Source organism: Mobula birostris, chromosome 12, assembly GCF_030028105.1.
Source record: "Mobula birostris isolate sMobBir1 chromosome 12, sMobBir1.hap1, whole genome shotgun sequence".
Taxonomy (NCBI): domain Eukaryota; kingdom Metazoa; phylum Chordata; class Chondrichthyes; order Myliobatiformes; family Myliobatidae; genus Mobula; species Mobula birostris.
Genome location: NC_092381.1, coordinates 95297627 through 95324281, shown reverse-complemented (window position 1 = coordinate 95324281; position 26655 = coordinate 95297627). Strand labels below are relative to the sequence as shown.

At 40.6% G+C, this 26655-nt stretch overlaps 1 long non-coding RNA gene across 3 annotated transcripts in view; it reads left to right on the top strand.

The window, feature by feature from the left end:
- The window catches only part of LOC140206128 (uncharacterized), a 63503-nt gene that overhangs the window by 14606 nt on the left and 22242 nt on the right, over positions 1-26655 (top strand). For all 3 annotated transcript variants that reach the window (XR_011888064.1, XR_011888065.1, XR_011888066.1), the window contains exon 2: positions 24713-24895. This is a non-coding gene — a long non-coding RNA (uncharacterized lncRNA). The remainder of the gene's footprint in view (positions 1-24712; positions 24896-26655) is intronic.

Below are 26655 nucleotides of genomic sequence, written 5' to 3'. Positions count from 1 at the left end.
CCTTGCCGCTGTTACGTACCTCGGCTATGTGGTAGGCCAGGGCCAACTGGCTCCTGTAGAGGCCAAGGTTCAAGCTATTGCTGAGATTCCTGTTCCGACCGGCAAGAAAGCTTTGAGAAGGTTTTTAGGAATGGTTGGGTATTATTCTAAGTTCTGTAAGAACTTTGCTGACATCGTTCTCCCCCTAACAAAACTCCTAGGGAAGAGTGAAAGATTTGTACGGAATGATCTTTGCCAGGCGGCACTTGAATGTCTGAAAACCATTCTGCATTATCATCCTGTGCTCAAAGCACCTGATTTTTCAAAACTATTCTCAATAGCAACAGATGCTAGTGCAGTACTGTTACAGAAGGGTATGGATGACATTGAGCGTCCAGTAGCTTATTTCTCAAAGAAATTTAATGTGCACCAGAAAAAAATTATTCAACTGTTGAAAAGGAATTACTAGCACTTACTCTGGCTTTACAACATTTTAAAGTCTATGTTTGTCCTGCCCAGAGACCACTTGTGGTTTACATGGATCATAATCTGTTGGTGTTTCTAACTAAGATGAGGGATAAGAATAGAAGGTTGTTAAATTGGAGTCTGATATTGCAAGAATGTGAATTAAAAATCAAACATGTGAAAGGTAGCTGATTGTTTATCCAGATGTTAAGTTGGAAATTGTACACGTTTTGCTCTGTCATCTGATGATTATATATGTATTGTTTCAAACTCTGAAATTTCCAGTTAAACCAAAAATTTCACCTTCATCAAATTTTTTTTTCTGAAGGAAGGGGGTGTGACGGGGTCCTGAATTACCCCTATAAACTGTGCTCGATTACCACTATGAACTGTGCTTTTGAAAAGAGAGAGAGAGAGAGAGTTATTTAACACAAACGCCTTGTTTAAAAGAGAAGGAGAGACGAAGACTGCTCATAGGTTGTTTATACTTTCTCCAATGACATTGCCTGCTTGTACGTTCTTACACAGACAGAGAAGGGAGGAGTTATTTGAGAGACAGTCGGTACTCAGTATGGTGAGATATATAGTAGGTCAGATGATAGACCAGAGACACATGATTTTGGACACTGAATGAACTTCGTTGTGCCCACAGAAAAAGCGGGTTTTGGAGGATTGATCAGGCAGATCGATCAGTGGCTCTTGCAGTGTGAACAGGGTGTGACCGGTGGGGAGTTATTCATGTGTCCAACCCTCGCCTGGGTTGGTAGCTCCACCACAGAAGAACGGTCCCCTTTGTTGTGGTCACAGTCGGTGACTTTTAAAGGATTTTGGAGGACAACGGGAAGATCGACAGCGTCAGCTCACCTGAAAACTCAAATCTCTCTCTCTCTCTCTCTCTCTCTCTCTCTCCATTGCTATTCAACTCAATACCACAAACTGAACTGAACTTTACTCGTCATTGTAAGACTGTATCTATTTACCCCTAGACTTGAAGAAGGTTGGTTTTCATATATTTTTCCACACTTACTGATATACTTACTTATAAATAATCATTGCTAATCTGTTTGATTTATCTGCATTTATTTTACTGTATTGTGTAGTTACTAATAAATACCATTAGTTAATAGCTATACTGGACTCCAAGGTGTTTTCCATTTCTGCGGGTTCTTTAACCCGTCACGGGGTACATGACAGTTGTCACAAACAAGAGAAAATCTGCAGATGCTGGAAATCCGAGTAACACACACAAGGTGCTGGAGGAACTCAGCAGGTCAGGCAGCATCTATGGAAAAGAGGTACAGTCAATATTTTGGGCTGAAACCCTTCAGGTTGTTGTCATGAGGGATTTCAACTTCCCCAATATAAATGAGACCTTCTTAGTGCAAGAGGTTTAGATGGCGGAGAATTTGTTAAGTGTATCCAGGAGGATTTCTTAGATCAATATGAGGATGGTCCAATGAGAGGACCTAGTTTTGGGTAATGAGCCTTGCCAGGTGACTCACCTTTCAGTGGTTGAACAGTTAGGAACAGTGACTACAACTCCTTACCTTTCATGATAGCTATAGATAGATAGGTATGGTCCTTGCAGGTGAGTTTTAAATTGGAGTAGGACAAATTACAAGGGCATTAGGCAGGAACTAAGAGTTAATTGGGAACACCTTTTCTCTGGCAAGTTCACATCAGACATGTGGAGGATATTTAAAGATCAATTGCACAGAGTAGAGGAAAGGTATGTTCCTGTGAGAAGGAAGGATGGGGATGGAAAGGTAAGAGAACCTTGGATGTCTAGAGAGATGGTGCATTTAGTCAAGAAGAAAAAGGTAAAGTATGTAAAACTTTAGAAGTCAGGATCAACAAAGTACATGAGGAGTATAAAGAAGTCAGAAAAGAACTGAAGGGAATTAGGAAAGCCAGGAGCGGCCCTGAAAAGTCCATGGCAAGTAGGATTAAGGTGAATCCCAAGGCATTCTGTACATACATTAAGAGCAAGAGGATAACTAGGGAGAGGGCAAGGCCACTCAAGGATAAAGGAGGGAACATTTGCTTGGATGCAGAGAATGTGAATGAGGTACTTAGTGAGTACTTTGCTTCAGTATTTACCAAGGAAAGGGATGTGGAGGATCAGGAGATCAGTGCCAAGTGTATAAATGGATGGATAAGTCCCCGGGGCCCGATAGGATTTGCCCTAGGTTACTGAAGGAGGTAAGAGATGAGATTTCTGGGGCCTTGACCAGTACCTTCATGTCCTCTCTAGGCACAGCCGAGGTCCCAGGGGACTGACAAGTGGCTAACGTTGTACCTTTATTTAAGAAGGGAACAAGGTAAAATCATGGGAACTATAGACCAGTGAGTTTCACGTCAATTACAGGGAAATTGCTGAAGAAAATTCTTAGGGATAGGATATATGAGCATTTGGAATGCTCAAGCATTGTAGAATGCCTTGGAATTCACCTAATTAGGGAGAGCCAGCAAGGCTTTGTGTGGGTCAGGTCGTGCCTTACTAACTTAATTGAGTTTTTTTGACAAGGTGATAGGAAAGATTGAAGAGCGTAGGGCAGTGGATGTTTCTACATGGATTTTAGTAAGGCATTTGACAAAGTCCCTCATGGGAGGCTAATCCAGAAGATTAAGATGCATGGGGTTCATGGCAAATTGGCTATTTGGATTCAGAACTGGCTTGCTCATAGAAGGCAGAAGGTAATGATTGAAGGGACTTATTCAAGCTGGAGATCTGTAATTAGTGTTCTGCTGCGACCTGTGCTGGAACCTTTGCTGTTTGTGATGTATATAAATGACCTGGGTGAAAATGTAGATGGGTGGTTTAGTAAATTTGTGGATGATACCAAGATTAGTTGAGTTGTGCACAGTGTAGAAGACTAGCAAAGAATATTGCACAATATAGATCAGTTCAGATAAGGGCAGAGAAATGGCAGATGGAGTTTAACCCAGATAAATGTGAGGTGTTGCACCCTGGGAGGACAAATGCAAGGAGACAGTACACTTTTAAGGGCAAGATATTTAACAATGTTGCTGAACTATGAGATCTTGGGATCCAAGTTTGTAGCTCCTTAAGAGTGGCTACACAGGTCAATAAGGTGGTTAAGAAGGCTTATGGAATGTTTGCTTTTATTAGTGGAGGCATTGAGTTCAAAAGTCAAGAAAGTTATATTGCAACTTTATAGAACTCTAGTTAGGCTACACCTGGAGTATTGCATACAGTTCCGGTTGCCCCACTATAGGAAGGATGTTGAGACTTTGGAGAGGGCGCAGAAGAGGCTTACCAGGATGCTGCCTAGTTTAGAGGGCGTGTGCTGTCATGAGAGGCTGGATAAACTTGGGTTGTTTTCTCTGGAGTGGCAGGGGCTTAGGGGAGATTTGATCAAGGTTTATAAGAGGCATAAATAGAACAGAGAGGATCTGTTTCCTAGGGGTTTGAAATGTGTAATATACTAAAGGGCATGTATTAAAGGCAAGAAGGGGTAGGTTCAAGGGGGAATGTGAGGGGTAAGTTTTTTACTCAGAGAATGATGATGCTTGGAAGAGACAAATATATTAGAGGCTTTTAAGGGATGTTTATATAGGCCCTTGAATGTGATGAAGATAAAAGGATATGGACATTGTGCAGTTAGGAGGGATTAGTGTTTGTTTTTTAAAATTTGCTTTTTAGCTGGTTTGGCAGAACATTGTGGGGTGAAGAGCCTTTTCCTGTGCTGCACTGTTCTATGTTTACATGTCACAGATACTAGGCGTATTTGTCTATAGTTACCAGATTTTCTTTGCAGCCCTTCTAAAGTAAAGGCACAGCATTAGCCTCTCTCCTGGGTTCATGCATGTCACTCATTGCTAACTATGATGCATATATTCAGCTAGACTCCAGCAATTTCTTCTCTATTGCCCCACAGTGTTCTTGGATAGAATGATCTGACACCAGAGATTTTTTTTACCTTCATATGTTTTATTACTTAGAACACCTCCTCTACTGTAGCATGGACTATCCTATCACCATCAGCTACCAGGTTTCTGGGATGTTACAGTATGTCCTTCTCCATGATTTAGAAAAAGAGAAATATTCAGTGAGTGCCTGACTCATTTCCTGTGACTCTACATGATAGATCTCCACTTTGGTCTTTGGGAGACCCTATTCTTTCCCTACTTCTCTTAAAACACATAAAATCTCTTTGCAGTCTATGTAACGTTCTCTGTCAAAGCCATTTCATGCCCTTTCTTGCCCTCTTGATATCCTTCGTAACTAAAATCCTGCATCCTTGTATTCCTCCAGCAATTAATCTTTTCCCAGCTGCCTCTGCCTGACCTATGGCTCCTTTTTTCTGACCAGAGCCTCATATCCCTTGTCAGAATAATGACATAAGAACATAAGAAATAGGAACAGGAGTAGGCCATCTGGCCCATCGAGCCTGCCCCGCCATTCAATTAGATCATGGCTGATCTGCCTGTAAACTCTGCTCCATCTACCTGCCTTTTCCCCATAACCCGTAATTCCCCTACTGTGTAAAAATCTATCTAACTGTATCTTAAATATATTTAGTGAAGAAACCTCAGCTGCTTCCCTGGGCAAAGAATTCTACAGATTCACTACTCTCTGGGAAAAACAGTTTCTCCTCATCTCCGTCCTAAATCTTCTCTCCTGAATCTTGAGGCAATGTCCCCTAGTTCTAGTCTCGCCTACCAATGGAAACAACTTTCCTACTTCTATCTTACCTATCCCTTACAAATTTTTCTCTGTTTCTACAAGATCCCCTCTTATTCTTCTGAACTCCAGAGAGTATAGTCCCAGGCGACTCAATCGCTCCTCTTAAGTTAACCCCTTCATCTCTGGAATCAACTTGCTGAGCCTCCACTGCACTGTCCCCAAAGCCAGTATATCCTTCCTCAAGTATGGAGACTAGAACTGCACACAGTACTCCAGGTGCGGTCTCACCAGTACCCTGTCTAGTTGCAGCATGACCTCCCTGCTCTTGAATACAATCCCTTTAGCAATGAAGGCCAACATTCCGTTTGCCTTCTTAATAACCTGTTGTACCTGCAAGCCAATTTTTTGTGATTCATGAATAAGCACTCCCAAGTCTCTCTACACAACAGCATGCTGCAATCTTTCACCATTTAAATAATAACCTGCTCGTCTATTATTCCTTCCAAAGTTGATGATCTCGCATTTACCAACGTGGTATTCCATCTGCCAGACCTTGGCCCACACACTTAACCTATCTATATCCCTCTGCAGACTCTCCACATCCTCTGTACAGTTTGCTTTTCCACTCAGTTTAGTGTCATCAGCAAATTTTGGTATGCTACACTCAGTCCCCCCTTCCAAATCGTCAATGTAAATGGTAAACAGCACTGACCCCTGCGGCACCCCACTCACCACTGACTGCTAACTGGAGAAACACCCATTTATACCAACTCTCTGCCTTCCATTGGTTAACCAATCCACTATCCATGCCAAAACACTTCCCCTGACTCCATGCATCCGTATCTTCTTGTGCAGCACCTTACCGAACGCTGTCTGGAAATCCAAGTATACAACATCCACCTGTTCCCCGCTATCCAATGCACTCATTATGTCCTCAAAGTGCTTCAGTAAGTTCGTCAAACAGGACCTGCCCTTTCTGAATCCATGCTGCGTCTGTCTAATGGAACCACTCCTTTCTAAATGACCTTTTACCTTAATCTAATACAGAGGCATATTCAGGCGATTAAAATTGACAGCTTTTGTTCAGACACTTTACTATTCATCATTCCACTCGCTGAACATGCGATAGGATTATACAGTAATATAGCACAGAGGCTTTGGCCCACTGAGTTCATGTCTGCCATCACGTATCCACTTACACTAATCCTATTTCATTCTCCTCACATTCTACCAATTCTAAATGCCCGGACAATTACATTAGCCAATCAGCTTGGACATCTTTGGAATGCATGAGAAAATCAGAGCACCCAGGAAGCCCATGTGTGGTTACCGGGAGAATAAGCAAACTCCACACAGACAACAACAGAGTTCAGGATTGAACTCCAATCACTAGAACTATGCAACAGCAGCCCTGCTAGCTGTGCCCAGGTTCTGCCTTTATCTACATGTACGTGCATCATAGGCATAAAAATAAACTGCAGTGCACTCAATTTAATTAAAAATTCTTGAGGGGAAAATATGAGCAAACCTATAAACATATACATTCAGTGGCCACTCAGTAGGTACCTCCTGTACTTAATAAAGCAGCCACTGAGTAAATGTTCAAAGTACATTTATTATCAAGGTGTGTATACTATATACAACCTTGAGATTTGTCTCCTTACAGGCAGCCACTAATCAAAGAACCCCAATAGAACCTATTAAAAAAAAAATCAAACATCCAATGTGCAGGAAAAACAAATCATGCAAACAATAAAAGTGAGCAAATAACGTTCAGGACTGAAGTTCACTAAAGTGAGTCGAGAGGCACAAAGCCAGTCATCACTGCTGCCAATCTGGGACCAACTATCTGCAGGACACAGCCTCAGTCCAGTGCAGAGATGAGTAAACCTCACAGAGCAGCCAGTTGAACCAAGCCATCCCTCACCTCCAGCCCTGGCACCCTGGCCTTTTCATTCTGGCCTGGCGCTGAAATTGGCCAAACCTCAGGCCAATCCTCGCTCACGTCCCTGGACCCCGCCACCTTGATTTGGCGATACCTGACTTTTCCAATCCAGCCTGGTGCCTAAAATCAGTCAAACTCTGGGTCGTTCCTCATTTCCAGGCCCCACCACCTCAAATGGCCTCACCTCACCTTGGTCTTGCCACATCGAATCACCTCCAATTCTGCTGCAGCAATGGCCAAGCATTGGCTCATACCCCACAGCTTCAATTGAGCCCATACACACAACACCTCAACCATCCTGCATGTTCAAGACTCCAGTTCACACTGCAAAAATGCCAGGTCATATAGGCAGTTCAAAAGCTCAGCCTCAAAAGGGAAGTTACAAGATACTGATTGCAGTGATCACGTCAGAAAAAGTGTGATTAATACAGCAATTTATAGTTTTGTTTGCTACCAACAATTTGTCTCTATGTTTCACCAGGGCCATCTTAAATATATGTTGGTAGTCTTCTGCTGCTGTAGCCCATCCACTTCAAGGTTCAATATCTTGTGCATTCAGAAATTGTCTTCTGTCTTCTGATAAGATATTTGTACTAGCAAGCAGATGTACCTGATAAAGTGGTCACGGAGTGTATATGAGCTGACTTTGTACGTGTTTGAATTGCATATCACAAGGAAATGTGGCCCTTTAGTTTGAGCATAGCAGTGAGAAGAAAGGCAGCAAATCAAGCTGCAGAATTGTACATATTTTAGGTGTAAAGGATGCCTGGCACTCATGGAAACAGTGAGCACTGTTATGGTATTTGAGAAAAGGAACGTGGATTATAAAGGTCTGTGTATTTTCACAAATATAAATGAAATAAAAAAGCATCCTGCCCAAAGCATGATTTACAAACTGGACATCTGAGGGAGCTGGTAATAAAACTTCATGTTATCTATATCGATTTTTTTATGTTCACTTATTTTAAGAAAACAGAATTGTATGAATCAGTCAATTTTTCCAAGCTTCAGTAATGATCCGGATTTGACAAGAATGAAGGAGTGTCACATTGCACCATTGAATAACACTGAGTTTCCACAAGAAATGTTGGCATTCCTCTAATAATAAGATTTTTCAAATGAGTATTTCATGTCGTGTTCATAAAGCTGAGTGGAGTCAAGCTTTGGAGCCAGACTTGATCTAGTTTAAACTTAAGGAGTTTGGATATTCGCCATCTAACCAGGGAGTTATAAAACAGAATTAAGTGAAGATCCAAGGTTTACAGCATCCAAGTAGTTTGCACAGAGGCGATAATGATCCTGGTTACCTGTTCCAAAATATGATTTTGTGTATAACTTGGGTACTGCATGAGTTATGAAGCCATACTTAAATCTAAAATTATCCCATCAATTCAAAATTTTGGCTGTAATCACCCTTACAGTTATTGGCATGATTGTTTTACTAATGTTTTTGTTGCCAGGACTGCTCAGCTCTAGTCTTCTCATGTGAGCACATATTGTAATATTTGTTTTTACAATGCCCATGATCTTTAACTTGGAAACTGTCTGATTTCTTTTTGGCCTATCTTCTCCAAGCTGAGACATTGTTCCTGTATATTTAAACACAATAATAACTTGTTCGAAATAAGGTTCCACAAGCTGCAATGTGATTGGGGATCTAGTTAATATCTTTTTACAATAGGTGTTAAGAAGTATTTATTCGCTAAAGCACTGGGAAATATTTCTTATTTCTTCCAAAAAAAAATAGTAAATCCAGTAATGCATCTGCACTATAGTAGCAGCTTAAAGTATATACAGGGAGGAGGAGATCTTGAATCTTTAGTATTTATGGCATTTCTTCCAGGTGAAGTTCCATAAAGTAAATTCTTCTTTATTCCGAAACATAATTGTCCTCCTCCTCGGTGACTCTTAAGTAATGGTGGGTGGGGGGGTGGAGGGGGATGGGTTTAGTTGGAGCAGGGATTTTAAAATAGAGCATTATAGACATTTATGCATTCCCACAGCATTTGCCCCCTGCAATTCAGGTGACTATTTTGAGATTCAACAACATAATACATACCTTGGTTTAACTTTAGTTTTTAATTCATTCAGGTACTATTGAGTCAGAAATAGTGCCAACCATGACTTACTTTGATATCATGCATGGAATCTGGGCACTGCTGGGCTAGAATATGTCATCAAACAAGGTAAATAAAGAGACACAAATTCAGCATTCTAACAATCACATAAATATGGATATGGCTATGGATATAGTCAGTCAGTCTGTTTAGGAGTATTATTGTTTGTGGGAATAATGTGGGCTTCTGAACAGGGAGAGCTCCTTGCTTCAAGGAGATAACTAGAAAAGATACCCCCTCCGCTTTCCGCAGGGCTTGCACCCTTCGCAGTTCCCTTGTCCATTCGTTACCCCCCCCCCCGACACACTAATCCCCTTCCTGGCACTTATCCCCGTAAGCAACCTAAGTACTACACCTGCCCATATATCTCCTCTCTTCCCCCATTCATGGTCCCAAACAGTCCTTTCAGGCGAGGCAACACTTAGTCTGTGAATCTGCTGGCTTTGTCTATTGTGTCCAGTGTACCCGATGCGGCCTCCTCTACATTGGTGAGACCCGCCGAAAACTGGGAGACTGTTTTGTCGAGCACCTCCGCACCAGCTGCCACAAGGGGACTTCCCAACGGCCAAAACATTTCAATTCTGATTCCTATTCCTGTTCCGACATGTCAATCTGTGGCCCCTACTTGTGCCAAGATGAGGTCACCCTCAGTCTGGAGGGAGCAACACTTTATATTCCATCTGAGTAACCTCCGACCTGATGGCATGAATATTGATTTCTCCTTCCGGTGAACAATTTCCTTTCCGCCTTCCTCTATTCCTTACTCTGCCTTTCACTTCTTACCTGCCTATTACTTCACCCTGGGTCCCTTCTTTCCTTTCTACACTCCTCTTTTATCAGATTATTTCTTCTCCAGCCCTTGACCTTTTCCACCCACCTGGCTTTACCTATCGCCTTACAGCTAGCCTCTTCCCCCCACCCCACCTTTTTATTTAGGCATCTTCCCCCTCCCCTTCCATCTCAGTCCTGATGAAGGGTCTCAGCCTGAAATGTCTGCCTGACCTGCTGAGTTCCTCCAGTATTTCATGGGTGTTGCAGCAAGTATTTGATATTGTTCAAAGTACTACACCTCCAACACTATAGTACATCTTTGGTACTGACCTCAGGTACAATCAGACAGGGTTACTGATCTGGATTAGACCTAGTTTGCAGGTGCAGCAGGCTATCAAGAAGACAAATGGGATGTTGCCCTTCTTTGCTAGAGGGATTGAATTTAAGAACAGAAAGGTTCTGTTGCAACTGTACAGAGTACTGGTGAGGCCACACCTGGAGTACCGCGTGTGGTTCTGGTCTCCTTACTTGAGGAAGGATATACTGGCTTTGGAGGTCATCAGGTTGATTCCAGAGATGAAGGGGTGATGAGGAGAGATTGAGTTGTCTTGGACTGTACTCACTGGAATTCAGAAGAATGAGAGATCTTATAGAAACATAAACTTATGAAAGGGGTAGATCAGATCGAGGCAGGAAAGTTGTTTCCCTTCCACTGGTAAGTGAGATTAGAACTAGGGGATATATCCTCAAGATTCGGGGGAATAGATTTAGGACGGAGATGAGGAGGAGCTGTTTTTCCCAGAGGGTGGTGAATCTGTGGAATTCTCTGCCCAATGAAGCAGTGGAGGCTACCTCAGTAAATATATTTAAGACAAGGTTGGATAGATTCTTGCATAGTAAGGGAATTAAAGGTTATGGGGAAAAGGCAGGTAGGTGGAGATGAGTCCATAGTCAGATCAGCCATGATCTTATTGAATGGCAGAGCAGGCTTGACAGGCCAGATTGCCGACTCCTGCTCCTATTTCTTATGTTTGAAGCCAACCTGCACTGAGGCTTCCGTTGGTCAGGGTTGAACATGGATGTTGTGACCTCGGTGTCCAATCAGTTGATACATGAGCCAGTGCGCAAGCTATGACAACCTTAAGGAACTAACATGCTACTAATTTCATAATATGTCAGATCTCTGGCTACACCTTTCTGTGATAGTTCTATTATACTGGGCATTGATTTAGTTGGTATTAGAAAGAAGCAGATACACAACAGATTGCAGGTGCTAGAAAAGGAGCAAGGAACAAATTGCTGAAGGAACTCAGCATCTGGAGTGTCCAAATGATTGAACTTGATCTGAAATGTTGACTATCCATTTCCCTCAATCGATGCTGCCTCATACATTGAATTCCTCCAACAGTTTGTTTTTGCTTCAGGTACTTGAAGTGTCTCCCACTCCTTGTCGCCGCCTCCATAGGCTGCTAGGATGTGACTGAAAACAGCTGTGAGACTCACATTCCAATCATGGGTGAAGAACAGTGACCTTTGCTGCTGTTTTAGGAAAATTTAAAACAAATGAGAGCAGATATTGAATGTTTTTTCTGATATATCGGATGGTGACAACAATGGGGAGCACAATTCAGGTGTACCACAACACCAAAGAGAGGGTCAGTCCACTAAACTGTCAAATGACTCCATATGACTAGACACTTTCAATGCAAAACTCCTGCGTGATGTTGGATTAATCAAATATTTTTTTAAATGTGAATGCATAGATTTAAAATAAAAATTGGCGAAGAAGGCCAGTTTAAAAAATCTTAACTTCAATTGCTTGACAAAATTTTTCCCTTAGTATGGGCATTTGTCCCATTTTGTCAAAATCTGGGCGCAGGCTCCAGGCAGTATTTCGGAAGAATATCAAACAACCCCAAAAAACACTGTAGAGAAGGAAACAAGTTGGATCTAAGTTCTTCAAAGTCATAAAATGGACAATGGCTCCTATTCACCAATTTCAGATAATGGGAAATGAAGATTAAAAGGAACACCGATGTCATCCCTTGTTCTACCAGGTACTGACATAGGGTCTCTGACTTGAAATGTTAACTATTTCTCTTTCTATCCGACCTTCTGATTTTTCCCCAGTGTTTTCTGTTTTAATTTATTCTACTTGACAATAACACATTGAACACACAGAGATTGTGTTTAGACACTCAATTCTTGTTGTACATCCTTTGGTTCAGCGAGTTAGAAAGTACATTTCAAACACTGTGACATATTCTGCACTGGAAAAAGTGGAGATGCTAACTTCAGGTCTCGCTTGGGGTTTGGGAATGAAAAAGGTGAGGAAGCCATCTAGTGGCTACTTGTGCAAAATGCAAACATGTTAAACCTGCCGCAGATTAAGTGTCAGAATCAAGTTTAGTCTGACTGAAATTTGTTGATGTTGTTATTTACGACAGCAGTACAATGTAATTTATAACTTTAAAACTATAAATTACAATAAGGAACATATAAAATTTTAAGCAGTGTAAGAAGAGATCAACAAAAGGAAAATAGTTGGGTAGTGTACATGGGTTCATTGTCCATTCAGAAATCTGATGGCGGAGAGGAAGAAGTTCTTCGTAAAATGTTGAGTGTGTGTCTTCAGGCTCCTGTACCTCCTCCTTAAGAGGACATGTCCTGGCCGATGGGGGTCATTAATGATCGATGCAGACTTTTTGAAGCATCGCCTTTTGAAGGTGTCCTGGGTACAGGGGAGGCAAGTGCCCACGATGAAACTGGCTGAGTTTACAACTTTCTACAGCTTTTTCTGATCCTGTGCAGTGGCCTCTCCATTTCAATTAGAATGTTCTCCACGGTACATCTGTAGAAATTTGTGTGACTCTTTGGTGACATAGAGCTCATTGCACAACATATGACGCTGCCAAGGCAAACATTCGGCTGCACATTATGAAACAATGACAATGAGTAGTACAATGAATTCTGATGCTAGATGGCTTACAAAGGGACAAGAGTTATACAAACTATCATTATAATCAATACAATGCAAGTTCCATTTTTTCCATAATTTGTGCCCTTGCTGTACACACTGGGTGTAATTATGCATAAGGTGGCAGCTATTGTGGAAAAACAAGGTTGGAGATTTGGCAAAGTGGACAGTCTTTGTTGTTTTGAATGTTTATCTGTTAATTTCTTGCACAAGAGGACATGTTAGGCACAGCTTTGTGGGCAGAAGGGCCTGAATTGTGCTGTAGGTTTTCTATGTTTCTGAGATCAATGTCTCAGGCACTGCTTGCAGCCAAGTCTGTGTTCCTGCAATATCCACACTTACCGCAGGAGGTCACTGTGAATAAAGTCAGAGGACCCTAGCTGCTGTTCTTATTACTGATTCGGGAAGAGGAATGTCCTGCACCTCCGACACTGCCCAGTTTACTACGCACACATAAGGGACATTTCCAGAGCTGAAAAAGAAATAATTCTCAGAAAATGGAATACAAATATCAAATTAGCTAAATGTCATTTGCATTTTAGGATTTTAAAACATGTTGCTCTGTTTTAATGGAGAATTGACAAAATTTTAAAATTGGATGAAACATTCAAATCATTCTTTTTACTCTTAGGCAGCATCATAATGTTATCATTTCCAAAAGGAACCTGCCTATTATCGCTCTCACCTTTTGAGAAATGAAGATGAAGTTTTATTAAAACCAGACTAAAAGATATCACAAAGAAAATGGTGAAGCACTTCAGAAATGAGATGATGCAAAACCTGTATTTAATTTTCAGAATTATTGACAGTGTATTTCAGATATGGCCAGATGGGAGTCCAATTCAATTGTTTTGCAGTAACTAGTGGGGTACCGCAAGGCTCAGTGCTGGGACCCCAGTTGTTTACAATATATATTAATGACTTAGATGAGGGAATTAAATGCAGCATCTCCAAGTTTGTGGATGACACGAAGCTGGGCAGCAGTGTTAGCTGTGAGGAGGATGCTAAGAGGGTGCAGGGTGACTTGGATAGGTTAGGTGAGTGGGCAAATTCATAACAGATGCAATTTAATGTGGATAAATGTGAGGTTATCCACTTTGGTGGCAAAAACAGGAAAACAGATTATTATCTGAATGGTGGCCAATTAGGAAAAGGGGAGTTGCAATGAGACCTGGGTGTCATTGAAAGTGGGCATGCAGGTACAGCAGGCGGTGAAAAAGGCAAATGGTATGCTGGCATTCATAGCAAGAGGATTCAAGTACAGGAGCAGGGAGGTACTACTGCAGTTGTACAAGGCCTTGGTGAGACCACACCTGGAGTATTGTGTGCAGTTTTGGTCCCCTAATCTGAGGAGAGACATCCCTGCCATAAAGAGAGTACAAAGAAGGTTCACCAGATTGATTCCTGGGATGGCAGGACTTTCATATGATGAAAGACTGGATCAGCTAGGCTTATACTCCCTGGAATTTAGAAGATTGAGGGGGGATCTGATTGAAACATATAAAATCCTAAAGGGATTGGACAGGCTAGATGCAGGAAGATTGTTCCTGATGTTGGGGAAGTCCAGAACGGGGGGTCACAGTTTGAGGATAAAGGGGAAGCCTTTTAGGACCGAGATGAGGAAAAACTTCTTCACACAGAGAGTGGTGAATCTGTGGAATTCTCTGCCACAGGAAATAGTTGAGGCCAGTTCATTGGCCATATTTAAGAGGGAGTTAGATATGGCCCTTGTGGCTAAAGGGATCAGGGGGTATGGGGGGAAGGCTGGTACAGGGTTCTGAGTTGGATGATCAGCCATGATCATACTGAATGGCGGTGCAGGCTTGAAGGGCCGAATGGCCTACTCCTGCACCTATTTTCTATGTTTCTATGTTTGTGTTCTTTAATAAATTTTAAGCTAGTGAAAAAAAAAACTACTGGAGTTAGGTTTCAAATTCATTTTAAATACACATTTGTTGGGCTCAGTTTGAACCACAACAGATTAGTATGGGGAAACTTGGCAAGTCAAATGCCCCTAATCAGACAAAATTTTCCTGCAAAACAGTGGTAAGGTGGCTGGAATGGTGTATTGCCTTTTGCTAAGGTTATTGGGACGTGGACTGCATTAAAACCATTCATCAATGTCCAGAGCTCAGCAATTTGTCTTTTTTTCAAATATTGTTTGTTGGCTTTCTTTAGGTTCTGCTGGTTACAAAATGAGCCTGATTGTCCCAGACGTGGTCCACTTGGAACTCCAACTGCACTTGGCGCACATTTACAAAGTTGTCTCAGTTTATGAATTTTTACAGAAACGTCATTGACACTTTACAGTATGCATCCTTGAAATACAAAACTAATTTTTGGAGTACAAGAATACTGTGTCGCTTTCTGTGCATAAGAATACGTTGTATTGACATTTCACCTTGTGCGTTTCATCCAGTGATTTCAATTTACAAATTTTCACTTAACGAAACATTTTTCCAGTAACACAAGCACTTTATACATCGAAGAATCCTATATTATTCTGGATATGAAGGTGATCCAACCCTCTCACCTCACTGGTATCCATCAAGGCAAGAGCAGTGAGTGTTCTGAGTCTTGTCCCCAGAACCTTTGAAAGTTTGCTGGATGTCAAAGATTATTTTGCTAACAATTTCTGAAAACAGCTATTCTTATATCATTCAGATAAATTCAAATTTAATAAACATTCAATTTATTTAATAAACAAATAATAAATGTATGAAAACAATGCAAATATTAACTGATAACTGGACAGCAATTTTTTTACCCTCAGAATTTTTATATGATGAAACTGAACACAAATATTATTTCAGCCTACTTGTATCACATAGGAATTTGGGGAAACAAGAAATTAACTTTTATTGAATATAATGTGTTTAATTGTATATTGGTTCTGACACTTTGCAATAGTTCAACTAAGCTAAAAATGTTTTGTTGATGATTTTCATTTGTACTCAGTGTCTGAGACTTCTTGCTTAAGTGTCCAACAATAATCAGCCAACAGTGATAGATTCGAGTTGCCCTGATACTGTTTCTCCATGACCCCAATTTCCAGATGAAACCTTTCACCATGCTCATCACTGACAGCTCCGAGATTAGCAGGGAAGAAGTCTAAATGGGAATGCAAAAAATGAATCCTGTAGCCATCTCATGTCCTTGCCTAGTTCCGGTGTCCGAGCCTGAGTCAAGACCCAGGTTCTGGGTCCTTGTCCAGTCTCTGGCTCGGAGTCCAAGCCCAGGCTCCTAGTTCCCAGTTCCTTGTCCTGGTCCCACTTTCCTAGCCAAAGTCTTAGCCCAAGTCTGTGTTCCTGTCCCAGCTCCTAGTCTGTGTCCAGTCCCGTCCCTAATTCTAGTCCAGTCCAGTTCCCAGTACTTCAGTGTCTGTGTCTTGCATTTGGGTCCGCCTTCAGCGTACTCTCTTATGACAGAACGAACCAGCCATACATGGACCCAGCAACGCAGACACTGTTGTCTAACTCCCGTCATCCTGGGTTCCCTCCTGATTGAATACTCCCCTACCCGCCTGGGTCGTCCTTAGTCCTGGAGAGCCTGTTCAGTCACCTGGAGGCTCCCACGGGGAGGGGGGTATTGTCATGGTCCAGTCTGTGAAGCAAAATGAATATTAAAGCAAGAAAAGATTAAATTCCAAACCCCATACCCTGCTAAACTGAAGGTATTTTACAAAGAAGGGATACAGCTATATCAGACAGTGGAAGAGGCGACTACAGACATGAGTAACAGAGGACTGCCCATTAGCGTGAAAGTCTGGCTGAGCAGTTATCCCGATCTGCTTGGGAAATAGTCAGAGAACCGAGAAAGCAGGGGACGGGAACAGGATGACAGAAGGATATTAGGAAGAGACTGTGAGTTCTCCGAGGACAGCCCTCATCTCCTCCAGAAGAGCCATAAGGTTTGGCTAAATTTAAAAGTGCTGAGAAACTAAACAGAAGCAAAAATAGACGGTGATATACCTATATCGAGAAATACGTATTATAATGTGGATTTTATATTAGTCAATTTTTAAAATTCATTCATTCACTCCTTTTTCCCCACCTAAATGAGAATATATACATGGGAGGAATACACAGGGAGATCATTTCTGTGTAATGGATATAGATTTTTTTACTTACTTTTATAGGTATTGCAGCAGGGGCCCTCAACTCATAGGTAGGAGGGGCTATCCCCCACGGCTAGACGTTTCGTTACCTTTTTTTAAATTATTCACGTTTCTTGGCTCTTATTTGTTCATGGAGTAGATCGATTAAGTTATATTCTGCAAATTTCAGTGATATACTAACAGATAACACATGGCTAAGGACAAAGTAAAATTCATTTCTTTTAATGTCAATGGGCTGTTAAATCCAATCAAACACAGTAAAATTCTATCAAAAATGAACACTTAAGTGATAATGAGCATGGAAAAGTAAAGAGAATAGGTTTCACTAATTTGTTTTTCTCCTCATATAAATCAGGACGTAGAAGAGGAGTTGCTATTCTCATCTTAAGCAGGCTAAATTTTGAGAAAGTATTCAAAATGGGAGATAAAGAGGGCAGATATATTCTGGTAAGGGGGAATATAGAAGGAAATCCAGTTACTTTATTGAATATATATGCACCCCCAGGAAGTGATATTAGTTTCTTCCAGAAAATTACTAATATTATGGTAACAGAAACAGAAGGTCTATTGATATGTGGGGGAGACTTAAATTTACAATTACAACCAAAGTTAGACTCTTCCAATAGAAAAACTTATGAAACAAAGTCCTTACATAAGAAGGTTAACACTCTTTTTGAGGATGTTGTTCTAATTGACCAATTTGTTTTTTTTTCCTAGTTCCTTCAGCTCATTCTGTAATTCCTCTAATGTTTTATTCCTTATTTTTCCCTGACAGAAGAGATTACACTCATTATTCTGCCCCCATTCCGTATATACAAGAATAGACTATTTCATAACATTTGGAAAAAATAAGGACAAAATAATCACCTGTGGAATTGGGACAATAGATGTAAGTGACCATGCACCTATATATTTATCTGTTGATTTTGACCTACAACCAAAGAATACTATTTGGAAACTAAATTCAAGTCTACTCAATGATCCCTATTTTAAGGAACAAATTAAAAAAGAAATTGGTCTTTACTTAGAATTCAATGATAATGGAGAGGTTTCACCTCCCATTCTACGGGATACTCTGAAGGCTGTCTTAAGAGGGAAAATTATAGCGATATCTTCAAATAAGAAAAAAATAAGGAATAAAACATTAGAAGAATTATAGAATGAGCTGAAGGAACTAGGAAAAGAACACAAATTGAGTTTGGCACAGGATACGCTAGAGGAAATTAAAAAATTAGGAATTAAATTAATAGCTTGGCTACACAAGAAATTAGAAAAAAATAATGTTTCTGAAACAGAGACACTATGAAAGTGGATCTAAATCTATGAAAATACTGGCGTTGAAACTGAAAAAAAAGATAGCAGAAAATACAATTCATAGAATTAGGGATCCAAGAACAAAAGTGATAAAAAATAAGCTAAGTGAAATTCAAGAAGCTTTTGAAATGTTTTACGAAACTCTATATTCCAAAGTTCCAAGGGGAAGCATAACCCAAATTGACACCTTCCTGAATTATTTAGAGTTACCCACTTTAAGCAAAGAACAAAATAGAACAATGACTGCTGGCATAACTGAAGCTGAACTAAAAACTGCAATTAGTAGGCTTAAATTAAGCAAGTCACCAGGATCAGATGGATATACGGCAGAGTGGTATAAAGAGTTTAGAAGTGAATTAATTCCTGTTTTGCTCCCCACACTGAACTGGGCCCTAAGAAAGGCGCAAATGCCACCCAGCTGGAAGGAGGCGATAATCTCAGCTATACCGAAAGAAGGCAAGGATAAAACGGAATGTGGGTCATTTAGCCCAATATCTGGTCTTAATGTGGATTACAGAATATTTACTTCCATCGTGGTCAAATGATTAGAAGAGTTTCTACCCACACTAATCATAATGATCAGACAGGTTTTATACAACAATGCCAAACACAAGACAATATACAAAGGACACTTCACATTATGGATCATATAAAAAAAATTAAATTGAAGCAATAGTGATAAGCGTGGACACTGAAAAGGCATTTAATTTAGTTAATTGGAATTTTCTTCACAGAGTTTTACATAGATTTGGTCTACATGACACAATTATTAAGACTATACAGGCACTATATGACAATCCTACTGCTAGGATTAAAATCAATAGATATTTATCTAATAGCTTTACCCTAGAAAAGGGCACGAGACAGGGTTGTGCATGGTCACCGCTACTCTTCGCATTATATCTGGAACCATTAGCTCAATACATCAGACAAAATGAAGATATCAGGGGAATTACTATTAAAGGGATAGAGCATAAATTGGCCTGTTATGCGGATGATATTTTGATCTATCTAGGGCTACCAACATATTCTTTACCTAAATTGATGCAATCCTTTGAACAATATGGCCAATTATCAGGATACAAGATCAACATAGATAAAGCCCAACTACTTTCATATAACTATAGCCCACCAAGAGAAATTGAAAGTAGATATCCTTAGGCATGGCAAAAAGTATCTGTCAAATATTTGGGAATCATTGTGCCAAAAGATTTGGCAAAATTATCAGAATGCAATTATCAGCCTATACTGTATCAAGATATATATGGCAAGGTAAAAGGCCTAGGGTTCATCTCAAAACTTTGCAATTAGCCAAGGAAAAGGGGGGATGGGGCCTACCTTCTCTTAGGGATTATTATTTTGCAGCACAGTTGAGAGCTGTGATATGCTGGTGCAATCCATCATATGATGCTCAATGGAAAAACATTGAGGAGAGGATACTTTCCATCCCCATACAGGCAATTTTGGCTGATTACAACCTACAAGGTTACATAAATACTATTGATAACCCATGAGTGAAATGGACTCTTAAAATATGGAAAACTATTCTAAAAGAATATATTGTAAACTAGAGAGAGACATTGCAATGCTGTGCATATGACTCGGATTTTGCGCCGAATAAACTGGATGCTAGATTTAAGGACTGGGCAGCTAAAGGAATAACAGCTATTTGCAATATAATGAGAGGTGGAACACTGTTCAGTTTTGAAATGCTCAAAGAGAAACACTTATTAGAAAAACAAAACTTTTATCGGTATTTACAGATGCAACAGTAGGTTAATAGGACGGTTAAAAATGTAACCAAGGCAAGCACATGTCTGATAGAGCTACTTAGAAAAGCATATAATTCAGACAATGGTAATAGAATCATTTCAAGTGAGTATAAGGGGTTGTCAAATCTTAAAACACATTCGACATCATACATTAAAACAAAATGGGAGAAGGAGGGAGGGATAATAATACCTGAGGAAGAATGGACAATAATATGGAGGTATCAATGGAAATGTACCAGTTCACAGAAATGGAGGGAGCTCAGGTGGAAAAACTTGATAAGGTATTTTATTACACCCTCTCAGAAATCCCATTATGATAGTAACCTCCCTGTTTGCTGGAGAAATTGTGGAAATCAAAATGCAAACCATTATCATATTTTCTGGGCCTGCCCAGTTATCAAAGACGATTGGAGTGGGATACATAATGCCCTACAAGACACCTTTAGTTATAGTCATAGTCATGGTCATACTTTATTGATCCCGGGGGAAATTGGTTTTCAATACAGTTGCACTATAAATAGTAATAAAACCATTAATAGTTAAATAGTAATATGTAAATTATGCCAGGAAATATGTCCAGGACCAGCCTATTGGCTCAGGGTGTCTGACCCTCCAAGGGAGGAGTTGTAAAGTTTGATGGCCACAGGCAGGAATGACTTTTTATGATGCTCTGTGTTGCATCTCAGTGGAATGAGTCTCTGGCTGAATGTACTCCTGTGCCCACCCAGTACATTATGTAGTGGATTGTCCAAGATGGCATACAACTTGGACAGCATCCTCTTTTCAGACACCACCGTCAGAGAGTCCAGTTCCATCCCCACAACATCATTGGCCTTACGAATGAGTTTGTTGATTCTGTTGGTGTCTGCTACCCTCAGCCTGCTGCCCCAGCACACAACAGCAAACATGGTAGCACTGGCCACCACAGACTCATAGAACATCCTCAGCATCGTCCGGCAGATGTTAAAGGACCTTAGTCTCCTCAGGAAATAGAGACAGCTCTGACCCTTCTTGTAGACAGTCTCAGTGTTCTTTGACCAGTCCAGTTTATTGTCAATTCGTATCCCCAGGAATTTGTAATCCTTCACCATGTCCACACTGACCCCCTGGATGGAAACAGGGGTCACCAGTACCTTAGCTCTCCTCAGGTCTACCACCAGCTCCTTAGTCTTTTTCACATTAAGCTGCAGATAATTTTGCTCACACCATGTGACAAAGTTTCCTACCGTAGCCCTGTACTCAGCCTCATCTCCCTTGCTGATGCATCCAACCATGGCAGAGTCATCCGAAAACTTCTGAAGACAACAAGACTCTGTGCAGTATTTGAAGTCTGAGGTGTAAATGGTGAAGAGAAAGGGAGACAAAACAGTCCCCTGTGGAGCCCCAGTGCTGCTGATCACTCTGTCGGACACATAGTGTTGCAAGCACACGTACTGTGGTCTGCCAGTCAGGTAATCAAGTATCCATGACACCAGGGAAGCATCCACCTGCACCGCTGTCAGCTTTTCCCCCAGCTTTAAATGTGAAATACCCTTAGGGAGTAAGACCATATATTTTGGGTATATACCTCAAGAATGGTTGAAAAGAGATAAATATTTAATGAAGATACTGCTGGTGGCTGGTAAAAAGACCTTTACCAGGAAATGGTTATCACAGGAGAGCCCAACTTTAAATGTAAGGATAGAAATTACAACAGAGATTTATGAAATGGAGAAGATAACAGCATCTGTTAATCATAAGTTGGAACAATTTGATTCATACCGGGAAAAATGGTGTAACTACATAACACCTCATAGGCCTGATTTTATTCTCACAAGTTAATGAATATGTTGTAAAAAAAATCACTCCCTACTTTGTACATAATTTTCTCCTTTCGATTGTTCTTTCTTTCCTCTCCTTTCTACAAGAGCATACCTCAGATAAATATTATGTGGAAATTTGTGACAAATATGATTATGATATATATATATATATACAGTATGTGAAATACATCTTATGGAAATATTTGTTTGGTTAGGAACTTCAATAAAAAATAAATTACAAAAAAAAGAAGTATGTTGTCAACCAGCTGCACGTAGCTGAGTGCTGTAGTTGCCAAGGAAAATTTCAACAACATCCTTGAATGCCCATCATGTGATTTTTCTCTGGTCCCACGAGAAATTCTTCAAGTTGCCTGTCATTGATGACTTGTTTGATTTCTAGACCAACAAAAATGTCTTTCTTAATCTTGACATCAGTTATTTTGGGAAACATCTATCTCAAGTATCGAAATCCTTCACAGAATTTTTTTGTGCCTGGTGACAGCGGATTCCATTCTTGCAGTCTTGAACTCAGTAATTCTGCTTTTGACTTTGACAAACCCAAGTCTCTGACCAGGTCTTTTATGACAAGATAGGCAGAATTCAGCATGGTTTCCTTAAAGCAAAATCCTGCCTGACAAACCTATTACAATTTTTTGAGGAAATTACAAGTAGGCTAGGCAAGGGAGATACAGTGGATGTTGTATATTTGGATTTTCAGAAGGCCTTTGACAAGGTACCACACATGAGGCTACTTAACAAGATAAGAGCCCATGGAATTACGGGAAAGTTACATACATGGATAGGGCGTTGGCTGATTGGCAGGAAACAGAGAGTGGGAATAAAGGGATCCTATTCTGGTTGGCTGCCAGTGACCAGTGGTGTTCCACAGGGGTCCGTGTTTGGGCCGCTTCTTTTTACATTGTACATCAACGATTTGGATTATGGAATAGATGGCTTTGTGGCTAAGTTTGCTGATAATACGAAGATAGGTGGAGGGGCCGGTAGTGCTGAGGAAACAGAGAGTCTGCAGAAAGACTTGGATACATTGGAAGAATGGGCAAAGAAATGGCAAATGAAATACAGTGTTGGAAAGTGTATGGTTATGCACTTTGGTAGAAGCAATAAACGGGCAGACTATTATTTAAATTGGGAAAGAATTCAAAGTTCTGAAATGCAACGGGACTTGGGAGCCCTTGTGCAGGATACCCTTAAGGTTAACCTGCAGGTTGAATTGGTGGTGAAGAAGTCGAATGCAATGTTGGCATTCATTTCCAGATGAATAGAGTATAGGAGCAGGGATGTGATGTTGAGGCTCTATAAGATGCTGGTAAGACCTCACTTGGAGTACTGTGGGCAGTTTTGGTCTCCTTATTTAAGAAAGGATGTGCTGACGTTGGAGAGGGTACAGAGAAGATTCACTAGAATGATCCCGGGAATGAGAGGGTTAACATATGAGGAACGTTTGTCTGCTCTTGGACTGTATTCCTTGGAGTTTAGAAGACTGAGGGGGGACCTCAAAGAAACATTTCGAATGTTGAAAGGCATGGACAGAGTGGATGTGGCAAAGTTGTTTCCCATGATGGGGGAGTCTAGTACGAGAGGACATGACTTAAGGATTGAAGGGCGCCCATTCAGAACAGAGAAGCGAAGAAGTTTTTTTAGGCAGAGGGTGGTGAATCTATGGAATTTGTTGCCACGAGCGGCAGTGGAGGCCAAGTCATTGGGTGTATTTAAGGCAGAGATTGACAGGTATCTGAGCAGCCAGGGCATCAAAAGTTATGGTGAAAAGGCGGGGTGTGGGACTAAATCGGAGAATGGATCAACTCATGATAAAATGGTGGAGCAGACTCGATGGGTCGAATGGCCAACTTCTGCTCCTTTGTCTTATGGTCTTTTAGCTCAAATTGAGCTATCAGCTGAGGCTCATTCAGCATAAGGGGTTCAAAATTTGTATCAGTATCAGTGTTCTTTTCCATTCGTGGCTCATGCATCATGGCATCTTCGTCTTCCTCCATGTCTCTGGTGGCTTTGGTGCTGGAAGACTATCGGCACGCTGAAGGGAGATTGGGGTATTCAGTGGACTTATTATTTTTAGCAGAAAAACCGGACAGACTAGTCAGACGGAAGTAGCAACTGTATAGGGGCCGCACCTGGAGTTCTGGACTCCTTACTTGAGGAAGGATATACTGGCTTTGGAGGTGGTGCAGAGGAGGCTCACCAGTTTGATTACAGAGATGAGGGGGTTTAGACTATGAGCAGAGATTGAATTGCCTGGGACCGTCTGTATTCACAGGAATTCAGAAGGATGAGAGGAGATCTTTTGGTAACATATAAAATTATGAAAGGGATCCACAAGCTAGAGGCAGGAAAGTTGTTTCCACTGGTTGGTGAGACTAGAACTAGGGGACGTAGCCTCAAGATTCGGGGGAGTAAATTTAGGATGGAGAAGAGGAGGAACTACTTTTCCCAAAGAGTGCTGAATCTATGGAATTCTCTGCCCAATAAAGTGGTGGAGGCTACCTCAGTAAATACATTTAAGACAAGGTGAGGTAGATTTTTGCATAGTAGGAGATTTAAGGGTTGTGGGGAGAATACAGGTAGGTGGAGATGAGTCCAAGGTCAGATCAGCCATGATCTTATTGAATGGCGGAGCAGGCTCGATGGACCAGGTGGCCGACTCCTGCTCCTATTTCTTATGTTCTTATCTGAAAGTTAAGATGGCGCTAAACATTGACTCTTTTGCTTGCATCTTCGGAAACAACTCTAGTTCCATCTTTAATATCTTTATTTTCCCCTTTCAAGGTTCTTTTGAAGACTCTGACCTGGAGTTACACACTGACTTCGGTTCTTTGTGAGAATGGGACCTGCTTTCAGGCTTCCATAACCGTTCGGCATGCCAAGGTTTCGGCCTGAGAGTCCGGCTCGAATTTGAAAGTCTAAGATCTTGGAGCTCTGGAGACAGGTGGATCGAGGTTCAGTGACATGGTAAGAGACCTGTGTGTCGTCGGGGGAGCCAGGATATCTGCTGTGGGCCTGAAGACCTCAGATCTTTGCGATCTTTGGGCACAGAGCTCAGAGAGGGTGATATAAGTTTCAGGAGGTAAAAAGCTTTGTAACATCAGCTATGAAAAGTTCCTGTTCATTTATTGCCACAGCTCATGTTGTGTCAAAGGTTGTTTCTACATTGGACAATTCTAAACTAGGTTCAAGTTAATAATTTCACTAAAGCCAGAAACAAAAGCAGGTCAATGTCAGGTATAATGTTTGAGCCTTCCATTCAGTTCAGATAAAATTGAAAACAGCATGTGCTGGAAACATGTCAGCTCAGGTAGTTTCAGTGCTAAGGGAAACAGAGTTGACAATTTCAGTCATTGATTTCCCAGGAGAAGCAGTTGCTAAAGTAATTATGAACAAAAATAGCCTGTAGATTCCAGAAATCTGAAATAAAGTAAAAGATGTTGGAAATACTCAGCAGGTCAGACAGAGTGTGAAAAGAGACACATCCTTGGTCTTTCATTAGAGCTGCTGAAATGCATGAAAATGGACAACTGAAAACTTAAATAATGATAGTGTTTGATAGTGGATCTGAAACAAGTCAAGCACTGTGTAAATCACTAGATTCAAAGAGGCAATGGGATCATGGAAAATGAAACTTGATTTTTCCCAATCGTATTACAATTTTTCAATACAAGCTCATTTGTTCTGAGAAACTTATCATTGTACATCCTGTTCTGCTCCCATCATCAAAAACTACATCTATTTCCACTCCTACCAGGATCTGTACTTTGTTAATCTGCTGTAAAGGGAATACATATACTGGGAACGATATGTGCAGTTAATCAACATGATATCATAATTTGGAACATTCTTTGTGGTTTTGATATGACCTGGTTTTCAATTTAGTGAAAATTTCGTTCTTGATTTGTTAATTTAGTGGAAACATCTCTGTGGGTTTACATCAAATTTTTCATCAGAATTATTCAATGGAAAAAATATATCACAAAGCAGCACTGTCAACATTTATTAGGCCAGCAGCAGGAAGAAAGTAAGATATGCAGTCAACTAAAAAGTCAGGGCAGATGAATCCAGAGTATAACTTAATATCAAATTCTGAGATGAAAAAAAAGACTAATTTTATACCAAAGCACAAACTGCTTAGATTTTGGAACCTAATTTAGATCAGTTTCACAAGTGTTAATTTCAACAAATTTCAGAGTTCTTATATTAGATATGACCATTAAGTTGATTTCACATTCCCCAAGCACACAGAAACATTTTTTCTTTCTGTTCAGTATTTAATTAAACAATAATATGACACAGGGATTAAACACAGAGCTTTATGTTGTTTATCATCTTGGCCTGAATATATTATGCTGTGCTCCATGAATTCTCTTTTCTAAACAGAAGAGTGACAGACATTGGCTGCTGTTTAGAAAATCCACATGTACATATTTGAAAAATTGCCCATTTAAGTCTGTGAAGTGACATTTGGACCTGAAGCTGACAATTCCAGTAAGGCTCAGGCAGCAAAAGAAATCCTCCTTTAAAGCTGCTAGGAAACAGCTGCCAAAATTACTACCCAGACCAGGACTTGCCACATGAACTGTGGATAAATGCCATAACTTTCATAATTTAATTAAATTATAAAATCGTTGACAAATTGTAAGCAACACTATATTCTGCAGCAACACACACAAAATGCTGGAGGAATTCAGCAGGCCAGGCAGCATCTATGGAGAAGAGTA